Source organism: Ranitomeya imitator, chromosome 3 (genome assembly GCF_032444005.1).
Source record: "Ranitomeya imitator isolate aRanImi1 chromosome 3, aRanImi1.pri, whole genome shotgun sequence".
Lineage (NCBI taxonomy): Eukaryota > Metazoa > Chordata > Amphibia > Anura > Dendrobatidae > Ranitomeya > Ranitomeya imitator.
Genome location: NC_091284.1, coordinates 746,174,692 through 746,201,877, shown reverse-complemented (window position 1 = coordinate 746,201,877; position 27,186 = coordinate 746,174,692). Strand labels below are relative to the sequence as shown.

Genomic DNA, 27,186 nt, shown 5'->3' with positions numbered 1-27,186 from the left:
TTTATTTGTGAGAAAAATGGAAATTTGGCAAAAATTTTGAAAATTTCGCAATTTTCCAACTTTGAATTTTTATGGAATTAAATCACAGAGATATGTCACACAAAATACTTAATAAGTAACATTTCCCACATGTCTACTTTACATCAGCACAATTTTGGAACCAAATTTTTTTTTGTTGTTAGGGAGTTATAAGGGTTAAAAGTTGACCAGCAATTTCTCATTTTTCCAATACCATTTTATTTTAGGGACCTCAAGTCATTTTGAGGGGTCTATATGATAGAAAATACCCAAGTGTGACACCATTCTAAAAACTGCACCCCTCAAGATGCTCAAAACCACATTCAAGAAGTTTATTAACCCTTCAGGTGTTTCACAGGAATTTTTGGAATGTTTAATTAAAAATGAACATTTTACTTTTTTTCACAAAAAATGTATTCAGCTCCAATTTGTTTTATTTTACCAAGGGTAACAGGAGAAAATTGACCCCAAACCTTGTTGTACAATTTGTCCTGAGTACGCGATACCCCATATGTGGAGGTAAACCACTGTTTGGGTGCATGACAGAGCTCGGAAGCGAAGGAGCGCCATTTGACTTTTCAATGCAAAATTGACTGGAATTGAGATGGGACGCCATGTTGCGTTTGGAGAGCCACTGATGTGCCTAAACATTAAAATCCCCCACAAGTGACACCATTTTGGAAAGTAGGCCCCCTAAGGAACTTATCTAGAGGTGTGGTGAGCACTTTGACCCACAAAGTGCTTCACAGAAGTTTATAATGCAGAACCGTAAAAATAAAAAATCATTTTTTTCACAAAAATTATCTTTTCGCCCCCAATTTTTTATTTTTCCAATGGTAAGAGAAGAAATTGGACCACAAAAGTTGTTGTACAATTTGTCCTGAGTACGCTGATACCCCATATGTGGGAGTAAACCACTGTTTGGGCGCATGGGAGAGCTCGGAAGGGAAGGAGCGCCGTTTGACTTTTCAATGCAAAATTGACAGGAATTGAGATGGGACGCCATGTTGCGTTTGGAGAGCCACTGATGTGCCTAAACATTGAAACCTCCCACAAATGACACCATTTTGGAAAGTAGACCCCCTAAGGAACTTATCTAGAGGTGTGGTGAGCACTTTGACCCACCAAGTGCTTCACAGAAGTTTATAATGCAGAACCGTAAAAATAAAAAATAATTTTTTTTCACAAAAATTATCTTTTTGCCCCCAATTTTTTATTTTCCCAATGGTAAGAGAAGAAATTGGACCCAAAAAGTTGTTGTACAATTTATCCCGAGTACGCTGATACCCAATATGTGGGGGTAAACTACTGTTTGGGCGCATGGGAGAGCTCGGAAAGGAAGGAGCGCTGTTTGACTTTTTAATGCAAAATTAACAGGAATTGAGATGGGATGCCATGTTGCGTTTGGAGAGCCACTGATGTGCCTAAAAATTGAAACCCCCCACAAGTGACACCATTTTGGAAAGTAGACCCTCTAAGGAACTTATCTAGAGGTGTGGTGAGCACTTTGACCCACCAAGTGCTTTACAGAAGTTTATAATGCAGAACCGTAAAAATCAAAAATAATTTTTTTTCACAAAAATTATATTTTTGCCCCCAATATTTTATTTTCCCAAGGGTAAGAGAAGAAATTGGACACCAAAAGTTGTTGTACAATTTGTCCCGAGTACGCTGATACCCAATATGTGGGGGTAAACCACTGTTTGGGCGCATGGGAAAGCTCGGAAGGGAAGGAGCGCCGTTTGACTTTTCAATGCAAAATTGACAGGAATTGAGATGGGACGCCATGTTGCATTTGGAGAGCCACTGATGTGCCTAAACATTGAAACCTCCCACAAATGACACCATTTTGGAAAGTAGACCCCCCAAGGAACTTATCTAGATGTGTTGTGAGAATTTTGAGCCCCCAATTGTTTCACTACAGTTTATAACGCAGAGCCGTGAAAATAAAAAATCTTTTTTTCCCACAAAAATTATTTTTTAGCCTCCAGTTTTGTATTTTCCCAAGGGTAACAGGAGAAATTGGACCCCAAAAGTTGTTGTCCAATTTGTCCTGAGTACGCTGATACCCCATATGTTGGGGTAAACTCCTGTTTGGGCACACGGGAGAGCTCGGAAGGGAAGGAGCACTGTTTTACTTTATCAACGCAGAATTGGCTGGAATTGAGATCGGACGCCATGTCACGTTTGGAGAGCCCCTGATGTGCCTAAACAGTGGAAACCCCCCAATTATAACTGAAACCCTAACCTAGACACACCCCTAACCCTAATCCCAACCCTATTCCCAACTGTAAATGTAATCCAAACCCTAACCCTAACTTTAGCCCCAACCCTAACTGTAACCTTAACCCTAGCCCCAACCCTAACCCTAGCCCTAACCCTAGCCCTAACCCTAACCCTAACCCTAGCCCTAACCTTAGCCCTAACCCTAACCCTAGTTCTAACCCTAACCCTAGCCTTAACCCTAACTCTAGTCCTAACCCTAACCCTAGCCCTAACCCCAACCCTAACCCTAGCCCTAACCCTAATGGGAAAATGGAAATAAATACATTTTTTTAATTTTTTAATTTGTCCCTTACTAAGGGGGTGATGAAGGGGGGTTTGATTTACTTTTATAGCGGGTTTTTTTAGCGGATTTTTATGATTGGCAGCCATCACACACTGAAAGACGCTTTTTATTGCAAAAAATATTTTTTGCGTTACCACATTTTGAGAGCTATAATTTTTCCATATTTTGGTCCACAGAGTCATGTGAGGTCTTGTTTTTTGCGGGACGAGTTGACGTTTTTATTGGTAACATTTTTGGGCACGTGAAATTTTTTGATCGCTTTTTATTCCGATTTTTGTGAGGCAGAATGACCAAAATCCAGCTATTCATGAATTTCTTTTGGGGGAGGCGTTTATACCGTTCCTCGTTTGGTAAAATTGATGAAGCAGTTTTATTCTTCGGGTCAGTATGATTACAGACATACCTCATTTATATAATTTTTTAATGTTTTGGCGCTTTTATACGATAAAAACTATTTTATAGAAAAAATAATTATTTTTGCATCACTTTATTCTGAGGACTATAACTTTTTTCTTTTTTGCTCATGATGCTGTATGGTGGCTTGTTTTTTGCGGGACGAGATGACGTTTTCAGCGGTACCATTGTTATTTATATCTGTCTTTTTGATCGCGTGTTATTCCACTTTTTGTTCGGCGGTATGATAATAAAGCGTTGTTTTTTGCCTCGTTTTTTTTTCTTACGGTGTTTACTGAAGGGGTTAACTAGTGGGCCAGTTTTATAGGTCGGGTCGTTACGGACGTGGCGATACTAAATATGTGTACTTTTCTTGTTTTTTTTTATTTAGATAAAGAAATGTATTTATGGGAATAATATTTTTTTTTATTATTTAGGAATTTTTTTTTACATTTTTTTTACACATTTGGAAATTTTTTTAAAAACTTTTTTACTTTGTCCCGGGGGGACATCACAGATCGCTGATCTGACAGTTTGCACAGTATTCTGTCAGATCAGCGATCTGTCTCAGAGCACTGCAGCTTTACCAAGCGCCTGCTCTTAGCAGGCACTTGGTAAGCCACCTCCCTCCCTGCAGGACCCGGATGCCACGGCCATATTGGATCAGGGCCTGCTGCAGGGAGGGAGGTAAGGAGACCCTCGCAGCAACGCGATCACATCGCGTTGCTGCGGGGGTCTCAGGGAAGCCCACAGGGAGCCCCCTCCCTGCGCGATGCTTCCCTGCACCGCCGGCACACCGCGATCATGTTTGATCGCGGTGTGCCAGGGGTTAATGTGTATGACGTACTATCGCTATCCCTTCGGTGGTCATACGGGCCCACCCCACCTCGACGGGATAGTACGTCATATGGCAGAAAGGGGTTAAAGAGAAATGGTTGCTGTGATATTTCAGATTGCTCCTAACTGAGTTACATTGTTACGACAGATATAGGTAGAAAAATGTCCTGTAGATATTCAATATCCCAAGCCCCCTACATATAATAAACTAGCACCATTTAGTGCCATTCATGTGGCACTTAAGGGTGTTTAGCCTTATTAAACCCATTAAATAAATTTAAAAAAATGACTTGGGGTCTCCCCTATTTTTCATAACCAGCCAAGATAAAGCAGACAGCTGCGGGCTTAGATTATGATGCTGGAAAGATCCCTGGTTATTGGGCCCTTGCCAGCCTAAAAATTCAAGCTTACAGGCACCCAAGAATTGACGCATTACATGAGATGGGCCACTTCTGGCGCTTGGCCATGGTCACTTCTCGATATCCTTGATGCGGTGGCAATCAGGATAATGGTTTATGGGGTTGATATCAGCTGGCATCAAGCCCAGGGGTTAGTAATGGTGAGGCATCTATCAGACGCATCAGTAGCTACATCACTCAGAGTTGCTGAGTCACACTGGCCTCTATGAGACTTGACAACTCTAATGAGCGGTGTCGTTACAGATTTCACAGCTTTTCACAGCTGCCAGGTGTTGCGGGAGCTGGCAGCTCTGATTCAATACTGCAAGCATCAGTTACTCCCTTTCATGTCACGATGACAGTACTGAGTTACTGACGTCATCAAGAGTGAGACACGATTGGGAGTGACCTATGAAGCGTTGTTTTCAGGTTACTGTACAGAATCGCTGAACATCGTGAAATTGATATGGATTACATTGGAGCTGCGGGAATTTTTTAAAATAATAAATTGGTGAATGAGGTAGTGTTTCTTGTCTTTATTTAATTCTCTCTGTTTATGTCTTTCAGGTTCCCATTTCTGGACTACTTCGGATTCCCAGGACTACTTTGAATCTTCATGGGTTTTCTTTTTCTTTTTTTTATTAAATTGGTGAACGCGGAGTGCGGCAGTGTTTTTTAAATGAACCTATTTTTTCTGTGTGTGTTTTAATTTTCATGATTGGGTTAGTTCTGATAGATGCCTCCCCATTATTAACCACTGGGGTTGATGCCAACAGACATTACATGGCTGACATCAACCCTGATTGCCCTGGTGTGGTGCGGGCTGGAATTTTTAGGCTGAGAAGGGCCCAACAGTCATTGACCTTCCCAGCCTGTTAATATCAGCTCACAGCTGTCTGATTTATCTTGGCTGGTTATCAAAAATGGTTATCTTGTAATGCCTTCCTCCTCCCTGCTTCATGTCAATGACAGGTAAGCAAAGTATTGTAGTGCGCATGCGCTGGTGGTCTTTTCCCTTTGCAGGACAGAGAGATGTACTCATGCGCAGTAGCGCAATGGGGGACACTATATAGAACGTGCAGGGAAGAAGGACGGTGATCGCATAAAGAGAGGAGGCCCAGATCAAGGCCAGCGATGCCCATCGGACTGGACCATCCCATAGGAAAGTATAGTAAAAGCTATTTTTTTGTGTTATGCAGAGTGGCTTGGAAACTTATATGCTGCATTCTAGTATCAAAAAAAACATATACCAAATATGGATAAGACCAAAGGATACCAAAGATAACGGGGATATTAAAATATATTATTTTATTATTGTGCAATAGCAGCCAAGACAAAAAATAAAAATTAAAATATTACATAAATATATATAACCATACATACATATTTATATATATATGTATATAATACATGTGTATTCGTATTAATTTATGGGCACATAAAAACCTCAGTATATGAATCAAATGGGTAGGTCACAAAATAATAGTAAAAAATTATATATACTCTGGATACCCAGTAATAAAATAGTAAGTAATATATATAAAAAAGTGTATTAAAAGGTATAGATGTTAAAAAATATATATATATCCTTCTCTGGTCTAACTGGCTACAAAGTGCTAGGTGTAAACATATATAGGAAAATCCTATAAAAAAGTGCAATGTGCTGGTAAACGATATAGTGTGAAGATTCACATAAGGCCAATGTTGTAGGGGAAAGTGCAATGTGCTAGTTATAATGTGCCAGTAATAAAGAAATATGCCAGATACACCGAGCACTATCCATCCAGGACAGTGATGAATATATGAATGGACAGTTGCTACTTACTATCAAAGACTGGGGGAATATCACCAGGACCGCCAAATGTATGAGGAAGTGCACCCCGACGCGCGTTTCGGACCCAGAAGTTCCTTCGTCAGGGGGTACTTTAGGTCAAGACCGAGGGGTTTATATAGCTCACATGTAATGAGTCACAGCGCCAATGTCAGCGTCCACAACATGCACGGCGCATGCGCCGCCCAGACAAACCGGAAGTCCGAGATCAAGCATCACGTGACCGGATGCACATGATAGCACATGGCGTTGCCAAGGTCACTATGATGCTACGATCCGGACCGCAGAGTGCCGGGCGCGCACGCGCACTGCTGTGGGCCCGATATGAGCAAGTAAGGAGAAATGACTCAGCCGATGCTTAATGCTGGCTGTGAAAGTGGCGCATGCGCTGTCCAAACAAAACCTGGCGTCCGAGACAACCCATGGAAACCACCGTCACAGATGTAACCATGGTCACCAAAGGCAGCCCAAACACCGCGGCGTCAGACGCGCACGCGCACCACGTCCAGCACAACATGGGCGGAAATAAGAACAATTTATGGTACACTAATAATAACCGGGACAGATATGGGAAGGGGCAAGGACTATACAGGTGCCGCATGAGTGCATCGTCCATGCCGTGCGCAACCAACCAAAACACTAAACCCCCCGGACAAGCCACGGGGGGTCGTGTCCCGGAAGCAACGCACCAGCACACACGAGCACAGCTACGACAGCCTGTAAATAATTATATTGATTGGTACTAGAGTTGGAGATAAGTGATATGTGTATCTACACCAAGTTCATACAAAAGGGGGGCAACTATATGTCTAGTGTGACACGTATGAATATGTATATGAAGTGCCCAAAAAAAAAAAAAAATTGAAAGTATATATATACACACACATACATAATGCTTTTGCTATGCATATATTATTCAACAATAGCTAATACAGTATTGTATTTTTCCACCACAGTTGGATCAAATATACGACGAAAGACATCCACATAATTCAATCCGCCATGACGAGGGCACAGACCATCGAAAGTCCAACGGGGAGCAGCACAGAACAAACATGTAAGTAACGGGTAAGCTGTAGAATATAAAAAAATATAAATATTAAAATCATATATAGTACCAATATCGGTCAAAACATTAAAAAACGATTAAAATGTAAAAATGAAATTAAAATATAAAACACAATATACACATGTAATAAAACATGAATGGATGCAATAAAATATAATAAAATGATGGAAATAACCACTTATAAGAACGGAGCGAAACTCAGACTTTCGTTAAGGCCATTAGGGGAGACTGTGTCAAGCAGCCAGTTCCATTTTGTTTCAAGTTGGGCTAAGGGTGTACTGATTTTTCCCCCTCTCTCATTTGGTTTAATTTGGTCAATTCCGAAAACTTGTAAGAGGGAAGCGTCACAGTTTTTATTCATGTTTTATTACATGTGTATATTGTGTTTTATATTTTAATTTCATTTTTACATTTTAATCGTTTTTTAATGTTTTGACCGATATTGGTACTATATATGATTTTAATATTTATATTTTTTGATATTCTACAGCTTACCCGTTACTTACATGTTTGTTCTGTGCTGCTCCCCGTTGGACTTTCGATGGTCTGTGCCCTCATCATGGCAGATTGAATTATGTGGACGTCTTTCGTCGAATATTTGATCCAACTGTGGGGGAAAAATACAATACTGTATTAGCTATTGTTGAATAATATATGCATAGCATAAGCATTATGTATGTGTGTGTATATAAATACTTTCAATTTTTTTGGGGGGCACTTCATATACATATTCATACGTGTCACACTAGACATATAGTTGCCCCCCTTTTGTATGAACTTGGTGTAGATACACATATCACTTATCTCCAACTCTAGTACCAATCAATATAATTATTTACTTGCTGTCGTAGCTGTGCTCGTGTGTGCTGGTGCGTTGCTTCCGGGACACGACCCCCCGTGGCTTGTCCGGGGGGTTTAGTGTTTTGGTTGGTTGCGCACGGCATGGACGATGCACTCATGCGGCACCTGTATAGTCCTTGCCCCTTCCCATATCTGTCCCGGTTATTATTAGTGTACCATAAATTGTTCTTATTTCCGCCCATGTTGTGCTGGATGTGGTGCGCGTGCGCGTCTGACGCCGCGGTGTTCGGGCTGCCTTTGGTGACCATGGTTACATCTGTGACGGTGGTTTCCATGGGTTGTCTCGGACGCCGGGTTTTGTTTGGACAGCGCATGCGCCACTTTCACAGCCAGCATTAAGCATCGGCTGAGTCATTTCTCCTTACTTGCTCATATCGGGCCCACAGCAGTGCGCGTGCGCGCCCGGCACTCTGCGGTCCGGATCGTAGCGTCATAGTGACCTTGGCAACGCCATGTGCTATCATGTGCGTCCGGTCACGTGATGCTTGATCTCGGACTTCCGGTTTGTCTGGGCGGCGCATGCACCGTGCATGTTGTGGACGCTGACATTGGCGCTGTGACTCATTACATGTGAGCTATATAAACCCCTCGGTCTTGACCTAAAGTACCCCCTGACGAAGGAACTTCTGGGTCCGAAACGCGCGTCGGGGTGCACTTCCTCATACATTTGGCGGTCCTGGTGATATTCCCCCAGTCTTTGATAGTAAGTAGCAACTGTCCATTCATATATTCATCACTGTCCTGGATGGATAGTGCTCGGTGTATCTGGCATATTTCTTTATTACTGGCACATTATAACTAGCACATTGCACTTTCCCCTACAACATTGGCCTTATGTGAATCTTCACACTATATCGTTTACCAGCACATTGCACTTTTTTATAGGATTTTCCTATATATGTTTACACCTAGCACTTTGTAGCCAGTTAGACCAGAGAAGGATATATATATATTTTTTAACATCTATACCTTTTAATACACTTTTTTATATATATTACTTACTATTTTATTACTGGGTATCCAGAGTATATATAATTTTTTACTATTATTTTGTGACCTACCCATTTGATTCATATATTGAGGTTTTTATGTGCCCATAAATTAATACGAATACACATGTATTATATACATATATAATTAATATTAATATATTTTAATATCCCCGTTATCTTTGGTATCCTTTGGTCTTATCCATATTTGGTATATGCTTTTTCTGTTCATGTAGTGGTTTCACTACATTTTTTGACACAGGTGGCACTGGGTATAGCAGTGATACTATACATAGGGTATACATACTATTGGTAATAATCTGTATATATATATACCTGGTATTTACTCCTGTGTTTCTTTTATAACGTTATACTGTGTTCTGCACAGGCTCTTCTACTCTGAATATGGATTTTAAGGCCAGGGAGCAATCATGGCAGGGACAAGTCAATGCGGTGTTTGGCAATAGCGGTAATTCTGTAACCATGAATGGTATTATGCAATGTGATGATCTCTTTCTTACTATCAAAAATCTGACATACAAGAGAACACGGTCCTGGTGGAACAAGGCATTTCTGGAGAATTATGTTCAAAAGCAACTAATTCCCAGAGGCCTACAGATTCAGATTACACCTTCCTTTCCAGTCAATGATGAGGATTTTGTCCAGAAATGGGAAGGTATATGTAATGAGACATCTAAAAAATTGATGGAACTACTTATCCAATTTAACACCAAGAATTTGCTTGAGATTGATAAATCTCTTGAAGAATCTCTGACTAAAGCCAAAGGGAGTATAACCTCTGAACAGTTTGAATCTATTAATCCCCAATTGGAAAAACTGGTTGACCAATGGGTCCGTGATATACAAGGGAAACAGACAAACAAATTACTCAGGGACCAGAAAGACCTTGCTAATGGGAGAATGTACAGATGGCGTAAAATTCAGACTAAAGACATTGCTCGTGAACGTACGGTATCTACATCATCAAGTGTGATGAATGGTGATGTTTCATGTGCCTCCTCTTCCGCCTCAATGTCAATTACCACTATCTCAACTCCAAAACGTAAACGTGAGCCACGTTATGTATCAACCAAGCGTAGCTATGGATACTCTCCGGAAAATGGAAATAATAAGGTAATAAATTTAAGCTCTCATGTTTTCTCACAAACTGAACTTGACATTTTGAATAAAGGTCTTATGTTTTGTCCCACAGAAAATTTTAATAAATTTATCGCTATCAAAGACTTGCATTTATTTGCGAGAAAACTACTATTTTAGCGGCATTTTTTTAATAAGGATACAAATTTATTATTCCCAATAGAGGTGGAACAGGAGGCACTAAACACTTTGGAGGAATTAGCGCGTGAGCATAATGAATCTGAGGGAGGTAAGAACCCAGACTCAATAAAACCACATTCACGTAAATTTCCACCCTTATCATCCTGTCCGACACTAGATATTTTTGTACAAACTGTTAGTAAAGAATTTGAAAAAATCCCTTGTTTCCCTAAAATAGGTAATTTGAGTAAAAAAGAGAAAAGGAGTCTAAAAAAACTACAGGGTATGCAAGATATCCTGGTCAAACCCGCTGATAAAGGCGGTAACATAGTGATCTGGCCTAAATCCCTGTATGAAGTTGAAGCATTCAGACAATTAAAGGTTGAGGTATGCTATAAAAGGCTTACGTTCAACCCTCTTGACAAATTTCGGAATGAATTGCTGGTAATTCTAAAGGAAGCTAGGGATAGTGAGATTATAACTAAGGACTTATTTTTGGCGCTGCAAATCATTGAACCTACTATATCCACCATATATTTTTTGCCCAAAAATCACAAAAACAAAAATACGCCACCAGGGAGACCCATTATCTCTGGGTGTGGTAACTTCATGGAAAACATCAATAAATTTATAGACTCAAAATTACAACCATTAGTCGAAGAACTCCCATCATTCATTAAGGACACGAATGACTTTCTCAAAAAAATTGATGGCCTACACATTGATAATTACACTTTTTTAGTGTCATGCGATGTGGAATCGCTCTATACAAACATACGGCATAGTGATGGCCTTCGTGCGGTTCGATACTTTTTGAGTTCTTCTATTTTATCATCAAACATGAGTGAGTTAACCCTGAAATTGCTTGAATTCTCCCTATCTCACAATTTCTTTTTATTCAAGGGGTCCTTCTACCTACAGCTCCAGGGCACCGCCATGGGCGCGTCATTTGCGCCCGCGTATGCAAATCTTTTCCTGGGGCTGTGGGAGAAGGACCTCTTGATGTCTGACCTGATGCCAGTTATGGATAATATTCTTCTATGGGTTCGTTTCATTGATGATGTTTTTATGATCTGGCAGGGGTCTTTGACATCTTTGGAATCATTTATGCTTCAACTCAATCAGAACTCATACAACATACATCTCATGTATAAATACGATCGGGAACAAATTGAATTCTTAGATGTATGTATCAAGAGGGGAGCTGACAATTTTCTCGAAACCGATCTGTATCGTAAGCCTACAGCAGTAAATTCGTTTTTGCATGCTACATCTTCTCATCCTAAGGCCATGATCAACTCCATACCGATTGGCCAATTCTTGCACCTTCGGAGAATATGCTCAAACGAAGAGGACTTTGAGAGACAATCAGATATCCTAAAGAACAGATTCTCTGAACGTGGATATAGTCACAGATCAATTAAGAAAGCCTATAATCGGGCAAAACATACTACTAGACATGAAGTCCTATACACCAGGAAACCAAGTGATAAGAAACAGCCAATAAGATATATCACTCAATTTCATGGCCAAATAGATCTGATGCGGCACTATTTATCCAAATCTTGGCCTATTCTTCAAAGTGACCCTGTACTATCAAAATACATTGGAAAAAGTCCCGAAATTACATTTAGGCGATCACAGAATCTGAGTGACTGCCTCGTCAAGAGCCACTATGTGAGTGACCAAACATCATCTTCTACTTTTCTCAACAATATCAAACCCCAAACAGGTTGCAAACCATGCGGGAAATGTGTGGCTTGTCCCAACATTGTAAGACGCCAAACCTTTAAAAATGCAAAGGGAACAAAAACATATTAAATTAAATATCCCATTACGTGCACATCCCGTTCTGTAATTTACTATGCAGTATGTCCTTGCTCCTTGATTTATATAGGAATGACAACTCGTCAACTTAAAATCCGCACACGTGAACATGTGCGTGGGATATTGGCAGCAAAGGATATAGAGGATATAGAAATTTTAAAAACTATTCCCAAGCATTTCAAATTATATCACAACTGTGACGCTTCCCTCTTACAAGTTTTCGGAATTGACCAAATTAAACCAAATGAGAGAGGGGGAAAAATCAGTACACCCTTAGCCCAACTTGAAACAAAATGGAACTGGCTGCTTGACACAGTCTCCCCTAATGGCCTTAACGAAAGTCTGAGTTTCGCTCCGTTCTTATAAGTGGTTATTTCCATCATTTTATTATATTTTATTGCATCCATTCATGTTTTATTACCTGTGTATATTGTGTTTTATATTTTAATTTCATTTTTACATTTTAATCGTTTTTTAATGTTTTGACCGATATTGGTAACATAGTAACATAGTAACATAGTTAGTAAGGCCGAAAAAAGACATTTGTCCATCCAGTTCAGCCTATATTCCATCATAATAAATCCTCAGATCTACGTCCTTCTACAGAACCTAATAATTGTATGATACAATATTGTTCTGCTCCAGGAAGACATCCAGGCCTCTCTTGAACCCCTCGACTGAGTTCGCCATCACCACCTCCTCAGGCAAGCAATTCCAGATTCTCACTGCCCTAACAGTAAAGAATCCTCTTCTATGTTGGTGGAAAAACCTTCTCTCCTCCAGACGCAAAGAATGCCCCCTTGTGCCTGTCACCTTCCTTGGTATAAACAGATCCTCAGGGAGATATTTGTATTGTCCCCTTATATACTTATACATGGTTATTAGATCGCCCCTCAGTCGTCTTTTTTCTAGACTAAATAATCCTAATTTCGCTAATCTATCTGGGTATTGTAGTTCTCCCATCCCCTTTATTAATTTTGTTGCCCTCCTTTGTACTCTCTCTAGTTCCATTATATCCTTCATGAGCACTGGTGCCCAAAACTGGACACAGTACTCCATGTGCGGTCTAACTAGGGATTTGTACAGAGGCAGTATAATGCTCTCATCATGTGTATCCAGACCTCTTTTAATGCACCCCATGATCCTGTTTGCCTTGGCAGCTGCTGCCTGGCACTGGGTGCTCCAGGTAAGTTTATCATTAACTAGGATCCCCAAGTCCTTCTCCCTGTCAGATTTACCCAGTGGTTTCCCATTCAGTGTGTAATGGTGATATTGATTCCTTCTTCCCATGTGTATAACCTTACATTTATCATTGTTAAACCTCATCTGCCACCTTTCAGCCCAAGTTTCCAACTTATCCAGATCCATCTGTAGCAGAATACTATCTTCTCTTGTATTAACTGCTTTACATAGTTTTGTATCATCTGCAAATATTGATATTTTACTGTGTAAACCTTCTACCAGATCATTAATGAATATGTTGAAGAGAACAGGTCCCAATACCGACCCCTGCGGTACCCCACTGGTCACAGCGACCCAGTTAGAGACTATACCATTTATAACCACCCTCTGCTTTCTATCACTAAGCCAGTTACTAACCCATTTACACACATTTTCCCCCAGACCAAGCATTCTCATTTTGTGTACCAACCTCTTGTGCGGCACGGTATCAAACGCTTTGGAAAAATCGAGATATACCACGTCCAATGACTCACCGTGGTCCAGCCTATAGCTTACCTCTTCATAAAAACTGATTAGATTGGTTTGACAGGAGCGATTTCTCATAAACCCATGCTGATATGGAGTTAAACAGTTATTCTCATTGAGATAATCCAGAATAACATCCCTCAGAAACCCTTCAAATATTTTACCAACAATAGAGGTTAGACTTACTGGCCTATAATTTCCAGGTTCACTTTTAGAGCCCTTTTTGAATATTGGCACCACATTTGCTATGCGCCAGTCCTGCGGAACAGATCCTGTCGCTATAGAGTCCCTAAAAATAAGAAATAATGGTTTATCTATTACATTACTTAGTTCCCTTAGTACTCGTGGGTGTATGCCATCCGGACCCGGAGATTTATCTATTTTAATCTTATTTAGCCGATTTCGCACCTCTTCTTGGGTTAGATTGGTGACCCTTAATATAGGGTTTTCATTGTTTCTTGGGATTTCACCTAGCATTTCATTTTCCACCGTGAATACCGTGGAGAAGAAGGTGTTTAATATGTTAGCTTTTTCCTCGTCATCTACAACCATTCTTTCCTCACTATTTTTTAAGGGGCCTACATTTTCAGTTTTTATTCTTTTACTATTGATATAGTTGAAGAACAGTTTGGGATTAGTTTTACTCTCCTTAGCAATGTGCTTCTCTGTTTCCTTTTTGGCAGCTTTAATTAGTTTTTTAGATAAAGTATTTTTCTCCCTATAGTTTTTTAGAGCTTCAATGGTGCCATCCTGCTTTAGTAGTGCAAATGCTTTCTTTTTACTGTTAATTGCCTGTCTTACTTCTTTGTTTAGCCACATTGGGTTTTTCCTATTTCTAGTCCTTTTATTCCCACAAGGTATAAACCGCTTACACTGCCTATTTAGGATGTTCTTAAACATTTCCCATTTATTATCTGTATTCTTATTTCTGAGGATATTGTCCCAGTCTACTATATATGATTTTAATATTTATATTTTTTGATATTCTACAGCTTACCCGTTATGTTTGTTCTGTGCTGCTCCCCGTTGGACTTTCGATGGTCTGTGCCCTCGTCATGGCGGATTGAATTATGTGGACGTCTTTCGTTGAATATTTGATCCAACTGTGGGGGAAAAATACAATACTGTATTAGCTATTGTTGAATAATATATGCATAGAATAAGCATTATGTATGTGTGTGTATATATATACTTTCAATTTTTTTTTGGGCACTTCATATACATATTCATACGTGTCACACTAGACATATAGTTGCCCCCCTTTTGTATGAACTTGGTGTAGATACACATATCACTTATCTCCAACTCTAGTACCAATCAATATAATTATTTACATGCTGTCGTAGCTGTGCTCGTGTGTGCTGGTGCGTTGCTTCCGGGACACGACCCCCCGTGGCTTGTCCGGGGGGTTTAGTGTTTTGGTTGGTTGCGCACGGCATGGACGATGCACTCATGTGGCACCTGTATAGTCCTTGCCCCTTCCCATATCTGTCCCGGTTATTATTAGTGTACCATAAATTGTTCTTATTTCCGCCCATGTTGTGCTGGACGTGGTGCGCGTGCGCGTCTGACGCCGCGTTGTTCGGGCTGCCTTTGGTGACCATGGTTACATCTGTGACGGTGGTTTCCATGGGTTGTCTCGGATGCCGGGTTTTGTTTGGACAGCGCATGTGCCACTTTCACAGCCAGCATTAAGCATCGGCTGAGTCATTTCTCCTTACTTGCTCATATCGGGCCCACAGCAGTGCGCGTGCGCGCCCGGCACTCTGCGGTCCGGATTGTAGCGTCATAGTGACCTTGGCAACGCCATGTGCTATCATGTGCGTCCGGTCACGTGATGCTTGATCTCGGACTTCCGGTTTGTCTGGGCGGCGCATGCGCCGTGCATGTTGTGGACGCTGACATTGGCGCTGTGACTCATTACATGTGAGCTATATAAACCCCTCGGTCTTGACCTAAAGTACCCCCTGACGAAGGAACTTCTGGGTCCGAAACGCGCGTCGGGGTGCACTTCCTCATACATTTGGCGGTCCTGGTGATATTCCCCCAGTCTTTGATAGTAAGTAGCAACTGTCCATTCATATATTCATCACTGTCCTGGATGGATAGTGCTCGGTGTATCTGGCATATTTCTTTATTACTGGCACATTATAACTAGCACATTGCACTTTCCCCTACAACATTGGCCTTATGTGAATCTTCACACTATATCGTTTACCAGCACATTGCACTTTTTTATAGGATTTTCCTATATATGTTTACACCTAGCACTTTGTAGCCAGTTAGACCAGAGAAGGATATATATATATTTTTTAACATCTATACCTTTTAATACACTTTTTTATATATATTACTTACTATTTTATTACTGGGTATCCTGAGTATATATAATTTTTTACTATTATTTTGTGACCTACCCATTTGATTCATATATTGAGGTTTTTATGTGCCCATAAATTAATACGAATACACATGTATTATATACATATATATATATATATATATATATATATATATATATATATATATATATATATATATATATAAAGATGTATGTATGGTTATATATATTTATGTAATATTTTAATTTTTATTTTTTGTCTTGGCTGCTATTGCACAATAATAAAATAATATATTTTAATATCCCCGTTATCTTTGGTATCCTTTGGTCTTATCCATATTTGGTATATGTTTTTTCTGTTCATGTAGTGGTTTCACTACATTTTTTGACACAGGTGGCACTGGGTATAGCAGTGATACTATACATAGGGTATACATACTATTGGTAATAATCTGTATATATATATATACCTGGTATTTACTCCTGTGTTTCTTTTATAATATTCTAGTATCAAATCCATTTGCGGCAAGGCAAAAAGATGTACCAGTCCAAAAAAATATCAAAAACATTTTAAACTTTATTATTAAAACGATTACAAAAAGGTATAGGCATAAATGTAGGGACAAACCATGTGTAGATTGCTGCTATGCATCAAGGCACACAGCACCTCCCAGAAACCCCAAGAGAACAAATGTAAAAAGCATCATTTCCTTGATAAGAGTGCAGAATATTTTGCCGTAGATGGTAACACAATAAAGATACCGCAGAATTATTAAAGATACGTATGGCACTGTTGCTGTATATATAATCCTACGGGTCTAATGTAGGCACAAGTCTCAGAGAATTGCAGATAGCTATAATAATACCATTATTTGCTGCATGATTCAGGTACCATAAAGATTCAAGATTCAAGATTCAAGATTCAAAGAAGCTTTATTGGCAGGACCAAATACACATCAGTTTTGCCAAAGCAAGTGTATAGAGGCAATAGGGATAGGGACTGAGGGGATGTTGGGTAGGAGCTGTGGGGGGAGGTGGATGGGGCAGATCCAGGTTGGGGGCTATAGTCCATGGCATAGGGGAGGTGGATGGGGCAGATCCAGGTTGGGGGCTATAGTCCATGGCAGTACCATAATGTAGTGGAACTTGCCGACGGCCATCAGATTACCTGAGACTAGTACTGAACATGGTCCAAAGGGGAATCCAGAGAGGTGTGTGTGCCCGCCCCAACGCGCGTTTCGGTCCTGCCTTCGTCAGGGGGCACACACACACTCTCACTGTGCAGCCTTAAAAATCCTAACTACCGAAATGACGCCGAATGATAAGCTGTGTCTAGCGTGCCGATAAGCCATGCCCCCACCGGAAGTTACGCGCTGGTCACCATGTGATGCAGGAATCAGCCCCATCTTGGTGTCACTTGATGGAGGAAATATCAACACCATGTACTGATTCCGAAAGCCAGGAGGAGCCCAGGACAGACGGATACAGCGCGTGCAGGTGGGGGGTGGGTGGACTGCAGACCAACAGTAATTGCACAATCCGGCCATGCATATTTATCCAAACATAACCTCTAAATACAGAATAATATAAATAAATATCATGACATCATAATATATACAATGTATCAAGCAAAAGGATCCAATGTGCATAAAGGGATAAATAATATCCACAGATATTGATAATACGTTCTAAATTCCACGGTGTGCAGCAGGCATGGTGCTTATATTCATTAGTTCCACAATATGCGGTAGGGTATATTGTCAAATAGATGTCAGGTCATCAAAGGGTTCAAAGTTATTGCACAGGAGATAACATTCACCTATATAATAAAATAAGTTAAAATATATATTTAAATATATAGATGGTTCATTACACAAATAAATTTAAAAACAACAGCAGCAAAATACTATGACATAGGAATAAAGGTGACCCATAAGAGTTATCATTATGGTAGGAAGGGGGCATAACTGAGGCTTTCATTGAGACTAGATGGATGGAGAGTTCCCAATCTCCATATCCATCTGGACTCTAACTGCGCAAGTTTATTTGAGACCCCACCACCCTGGATATTGGGCTCAGTCATGTCAATCCCTTTAACCCTTAGGGGGCTACCATCACAACCATGATGAAGCTTAAAATGGCGGGGGATAGTTTTCAAAGTACATACTTCGTCATGTGTTGCCGCTGCCATGATGCCCGGAACGTGTTCTCCCAAATGGTTTTGATGTTTCATGGTTGATGTGTCCATGACTTTAATCCGCCACACGGAATATAATGAGGGTAGATATCCAATAATTGTGATATTATCAACATGTGTGTTTGTTGGTGGAGTATACTGTATGCATTCTAGTATGTAGTAACAGATGGCTTACAGAAGCTGGCTGTACTTTATATGGGAAAAACCTGGCGATAGGTTCCCTTCAACAAGTGAGGAATATGTGACTCTAGCACGCCTTCTGAACAACGCTTGTCTTGATGAATTGGGGCCGATATATCTGATAACAGAAACCGGTAAAATCAGTGCCATCCACATAATGCAGATTGCTAATAAATAATACAATTAACAGTTTGTCGCCCTATTCAATCTCACTGTCCATTAGAGATTTTAGGAGAAAGTAACTTAACAGCTGGTAATTTGTAGGTTTGAAAGTGAAAAACATGTTAGGAACATAACATTTCTTGACAAGACTTATTAAATTCTATTTTTGTATATTCCTGAATCTCGAAAAGTTTCTTTTACGGGAAACAGGTTTAATTGTTGATCTAACGTTTCAGCTGCATTTGTTACTAAGCATACGAGTCCAATCAAGAAATGATTGATACTGATTGTAAACAGTGCATTAGTCTAATGACGTCTAAACCTGTGACATGGTTACCGAGCCGGCCATGTGCCTCCAGCATCTGCACATTGTTTGTGATTGTAGTCATTCACTTTTATGGATTGCTCTAAAGACTATCACTTCTCAGTGGAAACAATGAACTAATAGGCCGGTAAAAGGCAGGAAAATTATGTGCAAACAAACCATTCTGGTGAGATTGCAGGGCTATCCGTGCCATCCGTAGTAGAAAAAAAATCATATATTTATGCCTATTGATGAAATAAAAGGAAGAAGACATGACGTGGCCAGCAGCCATTGTACATGTGTGACAGCTCTTACTGCTGGAAAATCAGGGTCAATTTATTAATGATCATGAAGAAGGTATCAGCCCGATGATTAGCAGCAAAGCGCCACTACACCATATTCATAATACACCAATACATACAAACTATCAAACATATCAAAGTGAAGAGAGGTCAGTTTGGTTCTGAATATTTGTAGATATTATTCCATCTATCTATGTAAAATAAAAAAAGCTGACCAGCACCTCCATATAGTGTGTACAGGTTCAAGCTGCAATGACTGCATAACATACAAGAAAGGACACATCAGCACTCTGTAAAGGCCAAGACATATGCAAGCACTGAATACATGAGATCTAAACTGAATTGTTGCTAAATAAAATTTACTTGCAAAAAATGAAGGTATGCCCATCAACCAGGGAAAGGTGACCTCCCTCTGATGGGTACCCATCCTACTAAACTTGCCTCTCTTGGGCTATAAGCCTACATTTTAAATTGGCAGGTAGGAACGAGCACTAATTAAAAGCACCCTTGGGCTACTGGGAGGAGTGCAGAGTCAGAGCAAAGGCAGTCACGACATCCAATAGTAAACTGTAAAAAACAAAAAACTGACTTTCACCTCCATATAGTGTGAACAGGTGCACGCTGCAATGACTGCATAACATACAAAAAAAATAACAGCAGCACTCTGTAAGTGCCAAGTTATGGTAGGCTTAAAGCCAGAGAGACATATTTGCCCATATAAATTGCAGATTTATTGCCCGTGAGAGACATATTTAGTAGGATAAGTACACATCAGAGGGAGGTCATCTTGCCATGGTTCATTGATGGAGCTGAAGCATCTATTTATTAAAGGGTTATTCCCATCTTCATAGATATTGTAGGATATTGCTTATAAAAATAAGCATTTTTGCAATTTACTGCTTATAATAATTTGCAGCAGTTCCTTCATTATTAATATCCTACTGACAACCCATTGCTTAAGAGACTGACCACTGCTGTTGTCTCATTTGTAATCACAGTTATCTAGATGTCCCAGATTAGAAGGTAACAGGCGCTCCAGCAATCTTGGACAGCTTTAAAACAGTGCTTACAAGTTGAGATGGGCAAATCCAAACAGTAACGTTCAGGGTCCGTACCAAACATCTACTGTTTGGGCATGGACCCCAAACACGGACTTCACCAGGAAGTCTGTGTTACTGTTTGGGTTTGACCCCCCCCCCCCCCCCCCGTACACTGGGTGTTTCTAGCACTATCATCTCCATGATAGCGCGAGAAACACTGGAAGGTCTGATCGACAGTAAGATTAATACCACCGGTCAGAGCGCTGTGGCTCCCACGTTGTCAGATAACAGCGTCAGCCCGCAGCTGTGACTGAAGGTAAAAAGTTTACCTCCAGGCACAGGTGTCAGCTGATGGGACTTCTACTTCCATCAGCATATGCCTGGTACTGCTAATAACAGCGAGAGCAGGCACTGGCTGATGGGAGTATTTGTCAGCCAATGCCTGAGCTATAAAAAAGTACAAAATAAAAAAAAATGGTGTATAGGATTAGTAATGAATAGGCCTCTTACAAACTCCTCTGCATTACTAACACATGGGCTTGATGTCACCGGACAATATAATGGTGACTTCAACCCTACAAATATGAGCCCCACTTGCAACCACCACAAGGCGAGTGGGAAGAGCCAGGTAAAGCGCCAGAATTGTCGTATCTAATAAATGTGCCTTTTCTGTGGTGGCTGCAGGCTGCTGTTTTTAGGCTGGGGTGGGCTAATAATCATGGCTCCTTAGCAGCCTGAGAATACCAGCCCCCAGCTGTTTGTGTTAGCTTTGGCTAGTTGTCAAAATTTAGGGGGGGCCCCACACTTTTTAAAAAATATTTAATTAAATAATTTAAAAAGATGGCGTTAGGACACCTCTATTCTTGATAACCAGACATGATAAAGCTAGCAGCTGAGGGATTCTGCCCACAGCTGTCAGTTTTGCCTGGCTGGTTATAAAAAATACAGGGCAACCTATGCCATTTTAAAAATATGTTTATTTATTTGCGCAGGCGCTGGCTGATGAATACTTCCATCAGACGAATTCTGTTCACACTGTCATTAGCGGCAGCAGGCGTAGACTGATGGGAGTAGTAGTCCAATCAGCAGATGCTTGTGACTGGAGGTAAACTTTTCACCTCTGGTCACAGCTGTGGGCTCCCGCTGTCATCTGACAGTGTGGAAGCCACTGCTCTCTGACCGGCGGTAATGATCTTACTGCTGATCAGAGCTGCCAGCGTTTTCCGTGCTGTCATGCACATAACAAAGTGGCAAACACTGGAAGTTCAAGCCTCCCGTTCATACGAATGGGGTTCGGGCACTCTTACGGCACCCAAACTGAGCTTTAACTGTTCGGTTGAAGCTGCCAGACCTGAACATCCAGGAGTTTCCTCATCGCTTCTCATAAGCTCAATAGAAAAGTGCTTGTAAACGCTGCACAAGTTCTGATGTTTAGCAGAGGTAGTTGGTCTCCAAGGCAATGAGCTGTAAAGACACTAAAAGCATTTCTATCTCAAGAACAGATTTAATCCTTTAAATTAAATGAAATATACAGTTACAATGTCTTGAAAAGAAATAATAGTGTATAAATCAAAAATACAAAATGTTGCATAGTTAGCAACTGTTGCGTCAATGCCTCAGATAAGAGAAGGACAAGCTATATAGTTAATAATAGCACTTTATCTGGACCTAGAATCGCTTATAAATTTATAAGGTTTTTGCTCATAATGACCACACTATGGCCAACAAATTTTGACAGACCCTAATGACTTTGCTATAGGGTCCATCAGGTTCATATTTACCTTTTGGTACTTTTGATGAGAATACTGTATTTTTCATGTTGACAAAATACCAGAAATCCTGATAGAAACCTAAAAAACCCCAACCAATAATAAGAAAATCATCAACACATTCGTATCCATCATGATACATTTTTTTTATCCATGTGTTAATTGCTTGTGACCTGATAAAATTATATAGAAAATATAAATTCAACCCAACATGTCATATAGACAAATAGATACAACTTGACTAGTTACTAGAACCTGACAACTAAACTAATATGTTGAATACAGCAAACATAATATCAAGCTATCAGGCTCTATCATATACTAATACTGGGGTCTTCTTAAGGGGAAAAAGAGGTCACCAGGGCCTGATTGGGAAATATTTTGCTTTGTCTGTGAAAATATATCTACATTGAAGGGAATTATTTGATCCCTTGCTGATTTTGTAAGTTTGCTCACTGTCACTGACAAAGACATGAACAGTCTATAATTTTAATGGTAGGATAATTTTAACATTGAGAGATAGAATATCAAAAATAAAATCCAGAAAATCACATTGCATAAATTATATAAATGTATTTGCAATTTGCAGTGAGAAACAAGTATTTGATCCTCCACCAACTATTAAGAGTTCTGGCTCCTACAGACCAGTTACACGCTCCTAATCAACTCATTACCAGCATTATAGACAGCTGTCTTACATAGTCACCTTTATAAAAGACTCCTGTCTGCAGACTCAATCAGTCAGACTCTAACCTCTACAACATGGGCAAGACCAAAAAGCTTTCTAAGAATGTCAGGGACAGAATCACAGACCTGCACAAAGCTGGAATGGGCTACAAAACCATACGCAAGACGCTGAGTGAGAAGGAGACAACTGTTGGTGCAATAGTAAGAAAATGGAAGAAATACAAAATGACTGTCAATTGACATCGATCTGGGGCACCATGCAAAATATCACCTCGTGGGGTATCCTTGATCATGAGGAAGGTGAGAGATCAGCCTAAAACTACACGGGGGGAACCTGTTAATGATCTCAAGGCAGCTGGGACCACAGTCACCCAAAAAAACATTGGTAACACATTACGCCGTAAAGATTTAAAATCCTTCAGAGCCCACAAGGTCCCCCAGCTCAAGAAGGCACATGTGCAGGCCCATCTGAAGTTTGCCAATGAACACCTGGATGATTCTGTGAGTGATTGAGAGAAGGTGCTGTGGTGGTCAGATGAGACAAAAATTGAGCTATTTGGCATTAACTCAACTCGCCGTGTTTGGAAGAAGAGAAATGCTGTCTATTTATTTCATTTAAATACTCTAGGGCAGACAACTTTTAGGTACTCTATTCATCATTCCTCATCATTGAACTCTAGATCATCTACTTCTTTTTATAAAACACAACAATAATAAAAATAAAATACTAGTTATAAAATACACTAGCGCTCCCACTCAGATGCCGATGTCAGAGCCGCATATACTTGCACACCTGTTTGCCTCAGTGAGCGATTAGCTAAATAGACTGGAAAAGAAATGAATGATATGTGTCGAAATACCTTAAAACATGAAAATATGCACATGCCTAAAAATATATCACCAAGCGGTACAAAGACCACAAAAAAGAAAGAGTATAATCCTTAGATCAATTTTTATTAAACATGTAACAAATTGACAAATCAATTGAACAAATCAATAAACAAATAATAAAACAGACACTACTGGAAACCACAATAAACAGGGAGCCCTGAAACCAGCATGCCAAATGCCCAAATGGATGTTAATGCTCAATACCTCAGACTCAAACAATGTGCAAATAAGCATGTATATCTGTGCAAATAGCTAGAAAAAATATATAGCAGCATTCGTAATAGTTTTGAAAAGTGCCAAGTGCATCAAGTCCAACGCGGACCCTCCATAAGAATGCATACATATACAAATAGCAAGAGGTGAGCTATAGTAACATAGTAACATAGTTAGTAAGGCCGAAAAAAGACATTTGTCCATCCAGTTCAGCCTATATTCCATCATAATAAATACCCAGATCTACGTCCTTCTTCAGAACCTAATAATTGTATGATACAATATTGTTCTGCTCCAGGAAGACATCCAGGCCTCTCTTGAACCCCTCGACTGAGTTCGCCATCACCACCTCCTCAGGCAAGCAATTCCAGATTCTCACTGCCCTAACAGTAATGAATCCTCTTCTATGTTGGTGGAAAAACCTTCTCTCCTCCAGACGCAAAGAATGCCCCCTTGTGCCCGTCACCTTCCTTGGTATAAACAGATCCTCAGCGAGATATTTGTATTGTCCCCTTATATACTTATACATGGTTATTAGATCGCCCCTCAGTCGTCTTTTTTCTAGACTAAATAATCCTAATTTCACTAATCTATCTGGGTATTGTAGTTCTCCCATCCCCTTTATTAATTTTGTTGCCCTCCTTTGTACTCTCTCTAGTTCCATTATATCCTTCCTGAGCACCGGTGCCCAAAACTGGACACAGTACTCCATGTGCGGTCTAACTAGGGATTTGTACAGAGGCAGTATAATGCTCTCATCATGTGTATCCAGACCTCTTTTAATGCACCCCATGATCCTGTTTGCCTTGGCAGCTGCTGCCTGGCACTGGCTGCTCCAGGTAAGTTTATCATTAACTAGGATCCCCAAGTCCTTCTCCCTGTCAGATTTACCCAGTGGTTTCCCGTTCAGTGTGTAATGGTGATATTGATTCCCTCTTCCCATGTGTATAACCTTACATTTATCATTGTTAAACCTCATCTGCCACCTTTCAGCCCAAGTTTCCAACTTATCCAGATCCATCTGTAGCAGAATACTATCTTCTCTTGTATTAACTGCTTTACATAGTTTTGTATCATCTGCAAATATCGATATTTTACTGTGTAAACCTTCTACCAGATCATTAATGAATATGTTGAAGAGAACAGGTCCCAATACTGACCCCTGCGGTACCCCACTGGTCACAGCGACCCAGTTAGAGACTATACCATTTATAACCACCCTCTGCTTTCTATCACTAAGCCAGTTACTAACCCATTTACACACATTTTCCCCCAGGCCAAGCATTCTCATTTTGTGTACCAACCTCTTGTGTGGCACGGTATCAAACGCTTTGGAAAAATCGAGATATACCACGTCCAATGACTCACCGTGGTCCAGCCTATAGCTTACCTCTTCATAAAAACTGATTAGATTGGTTTGACAGGAGCGATTTCTCATAAACCCATGCTGATATGGAGTTAAACAGTTATTCTCTTTGAGATAATCCAGAATAACATCCCTCAGAAACCCTTCAAATATTTTACCAACAATAGAGGTTAGACTTACTGGCCTATAATTTCCAGGTTCACTTTTAGAGCCCTTTTTGAATATTGGCACCACATTTGCTATGCGCCAGTCCTGCGGAACAGACCCTGTTGCTATAGAGTCACTAAAAATAAGAAATAATGGTTTATCTATTACATTACTTAGTTCTCTTAGTACTCGTGGGTGTATGCCATCCGGACCCGGAGATTTATCTATTTTAATCTTATTTAGCCGGTTTCGCACCTCTTCTTGGGTTAGATTGGTGACCCGTAATATAGGGTTTTTATTGTTTCTTGGGATTTCACCTAGCATTTCATTTTCCACCGTGAATACCGTGGAGAAGAAGGTGTTTAATATGTTAGCTTTTTCCTCGTCATCTACAACCATTCTTTCCTCACTATTTTTTAAGGGGCCTACATTTTCAGTTTTTATTCTTTTACTATTGATATAGTTGAAGAACAGTTTGGGATTAGTTTTACTCTCCTTAGCAATGTGCTTCTCTGTTTCCTTTTTGGCAGCTTTAATTAGTTTTTTAGATAAAGTATTTTTCTCCCTATAGTTTTTTAGAGCTTCAATGGTGCCATCCTGCTTTAGCAGTGCAAATGCTTTCTTTTTACTGTTAATTGCCTGTCTTACTTCTTTGTTTAGCCACATTGGGTTTTTCCTATTTCTAGTCCTTTTATTCCCACAAGGTATAAACCGCTTACACTGCCTATTTAGGATGTTCTTAAACATTTCCCATTAATTATCTGTATTCTTATTTCTGAGGATATTGTCCCAGTCTACCAGATTAAGGACATCTCTAAGCTGTTCAAACTTTGCCTTCCTAAAGTTCAATGTTTTTGTGACTCCCTGACAAGTCCCCCTAGTGAAAGACAGGTGAAACTGCACAATATTGTGGTCGCTATTTCCTAGATGCCCGACCACCTGCAGATTTGTTATTCTGTCAGGTCTATTAGATAGTATTAGGTCTAAAAGTGCTGCTCCTCTGGTTGGATTCTGCACCAATTGTGAAAGATAATTTTTCTTGGTTATTAGCAGAAACCTGTTGCCTTTATGGGTTTCACAGGTTTCACTTTCCCAGTTAATATCCGGGTAGTTAAAGTCCCCCATAACCAGGACCTCATTATGGGTTGCAGCTTCATCTATCTGCTTTAGAAGTAGACTTTCCATGCTTTCTGTTATATTTGGGGGTTTGTAACAGACCCCAATGAGAATTTTGTTACCATTTTTCCCTCCATGAATTTCAACCCATATGGACTCGACATCCTCATTCCCTTCGCTAATATCCTCGCTTAAAGTGGACTTTAGACAAGACTTTACATAGAGACAAACCCCTCCTCCTCTCCGATTTTTACGATCCTTTCTAAACAGACTGTAACCCTGTAAGTTAACTGCCCAGTCATAGCTTTCATCTAACCATGTCTCGGTTATTCCCACTATGTCAAAGTTACCTGTAGATATTTCTGCTTCTAGTTCTTCCATCTTGTTTGTCAGGCTTCTGGCGTTTGCGAGCATGCAGTTTAGAGGATTTTGTTTTGTTCCAATCTCCTCACTGTGGATTGTTTTAGAAATGTTCTTACCTCCCTTCTGAGTATGTTTTCCTGGGTCGTCTTTGTTCGAGTCTAATGTTTTTCTTCCCGTCCCCTCTTCTTCTAGTTTAACGCCCTCCTGATGAGTGTAGCGAGTCTTCTGGCGAATGTGTGTTTCCCAGGTTTGTTGAGGTGTAGTCCGTCTCTGGCGAGGAGTCCATCATACCAGTAATTCACACCGTGGTCCAGGAATCCAAATCCTTGTT

General features: G+C 40.2%; 1 long non-coding RNA gene across 1 annotated transcript; it reads left to right on the top strand.

Moving 5' to 3' along the window:
* Positions 1 to 9,292: 9,292 nt before the first annotated feature.
* On the top strand, positions 9,293 to 16,104 carry LOC138672337 (uncharacterized). The gene is made up of 3 exons (XR_011319717.1): positions 9,293 to 10,099; positions 10,287 to 10,352; positions 14,770 to 16,104. It is a non-coding gene; the product is annotated as an uncharacterized lncRNA (long non-coding RNA).
* Positions 16,105 to 27,186: the final 11,082 nt, after the last annotated feature.